The following is a 2,120-nucleotide window of genomic DNA, read 5'->3' on the forward strand; positions in this document are numbered from 1 at the left end:
ATTTCTCTGTGCAACTGTCGTAGCAGCCTTTACGATCCCTCCCACGATCCCCACCTGCTGCTATTCACGCCCTCGTGGAAATGGCAGAATTTGACTTACGAAGCAAGGTCATAAAAGACATTGCAGATTTTGCCTTGCTCTCTTGGATTACTCACGCTGGAGGAAGGCTGCTGCCCCGTCATGAAAACACTCGAGCAGCCCTATAGTGAAGTCCATGTGAATAGGACCTGTGGCCCCCTCACAGCAGCCAGCCTGAGTTTGCCTACCACGTGGATGAGACAACCTTGCTCAGATAACTGGAGGTCCAGCCGGGAACTTGCTGTGGTTTCACGAGACTCTAAGCCAGAACCACCCAGCTGAGTCTCTCCCAAATTCCTGGCCTTAAAAACCCATGAGGGACAATATATATTTATTGTTGTTTTAAGGTACTAAATTTCAGGGTAATTTGTTTTTTCCTTTTTTTTAAAATTCATTTTGCTGGCTTTTCTTTGACTAGCCAAGTGCAGTAGTGAGAAGGAGGAAAAGAGTAGAAGGAGGAGCTGGATCTGTACCTGACCATGAACCATCAGATGGGATAACTCTCTACCTTCAGACCAGCCCAGGGTAATTTGTTACATAGCAATGGATAATTAATACACCAGGCATGTTCATTCCTATTTCCCATTCATAGTATGTATGTAGTCAGAAAACCACAGATGAAAAACCACAGGCATAAAGGATGGTGCTTGACATTGCCCATGTCTTACCCTAACACACTGGGCCAGTGGAGTGCTGGTGAGCCACATCTCTAGAAAAATTTAGAAAGCCCTGATTTGTAGTGTTTACTAGTTATGTGGTGCAAATTTTCACACCACGGCTAATCTCATGCTACCCACGTGGTGTTACTGAACATGGAGTTGAGAAGAGATACAGACAGTCGGCTCTTGCAAGCTCATATGAGCCAACTCCCATGCACCACTGGATTGAGTCCAGAAGAAATGGAATGGATCAAGTTGTCACGCTGACCTCTGTCCATGTGGCCAGGGGCATCCTAAGATGTAGAGTAATGTTTTGAAAATAGCTTTAGGACCAAATGACCTGGGCTCTAATTTTGCCTCTGCTGTTTTCTGGCCGAGTGGCCTCAATATGTACTACTTATTGATGATAAGTGTCAGATTCTTCATCTGGAAAACGAGGATGGCAATAGCTGCTTGTCAGAGTTTTGAGATGCTTAAATGAAAATAGCAATAGCAAAAGCAAAGCTGTTGAGGGCTTAGTGTGTATCAGGCCCAAGTTGCTTATAAGATGTCATTATCTAATTTAATAACACAGGTAAAGTAGTAGCGGCTCAGCAAATGCTGGTTAGCAGAATTGTTATTCTTATTTCATTTCTGGACAGAGAGCTGGTCATTAGGATGAAGGCTGAATCAGAAAGTGCTGGAAAGCATGATGATTGGGTTTTCATGCACATGTGTGAGATGCGCCTCCCTCAATCCTTGTCCTTGTTATGACATTGGCACATTACTCGTCTGATGTGAACTTTAAAAAAAAAGAGGAAACTGTTGGAAATGGCCTGTATCCTAATTTCCACCCAATTCAGCATCTTCCTGAGTTGGGAAAATGCCTCCAGGGAAGAGCTGTGAAGCTTACCTACCTATGGGGACTGACCAGGGGCCAGGCCCAGTCTGCCCACAAGACCATGGGCCATCCTGGGACTGAAGGAAGTGGAGAGAAGGGACAGTAGGCAGGGAATCGAGAATAGTGTCCTTCAGCACCATGGCCAGAAGCTGTACCCCCCACTGGAATAAAGGAGCCCATGGAGCAGGTGCTGTCCCAGTCCTCAGTGCTGAATGATCCCACTGTCCCCTTAAAAGGGGTCTGACTTCTGCTCACTGGCAGCATATGGACTCAGCTCCCTCCTAGGGACCACAGGGAACACTGCCAAGCAGAGAGAGACATCCCTAGGAACAAGAAGTTTCTTAAAACAATGAAATACAACCGACATCAGCCAAGGCCTTCTAGCCTGATGGGAGCTGCCTTTACACCCATGTACCTTTTTAACAACGAGAAAGAAAAGAATGGACATTGATAGAATTTATACTCTATGTTCATCACTTGGCTGATTGCTTTATAAACATTAT

The 2,120-nt window shown here is 45.3% G+C and overlaps 1 non-coding gene across 1 annotated transcript; it reads left to right on the forward strand.

Moving 5' to 3' along the window:
- Nucleotides 1-1,405: 1,405 nt before the first annotated feature.
- Nucleotides 1,406-1,514, forward strand: LOC138376760 (small nucleolar RNA U13). The gene has a single exon (XR_011231733.1). It is a non-coding gene; the product is annotated as a small nucleolar RNA U13 (small nucleolar RNA).
- The last annotated feature ends 606 nt before the right edge of the window (nt 1,515-2,120 follow it).

This window comes from Eulemur rufifrons, chromosome 28, assembly GCF_041146395.1.
Source record: "Eulemur rufifrons isolate Redbay chromosome 28, OSU_ERuf_1, whole genome shotgun sequence".
Classification (NCBI taxonomy): Eukaryota; Metazoa; Chordata; class Mammalia; order Primates; family Lemuridae; genus Eulemur; species Eulemur rufifrons.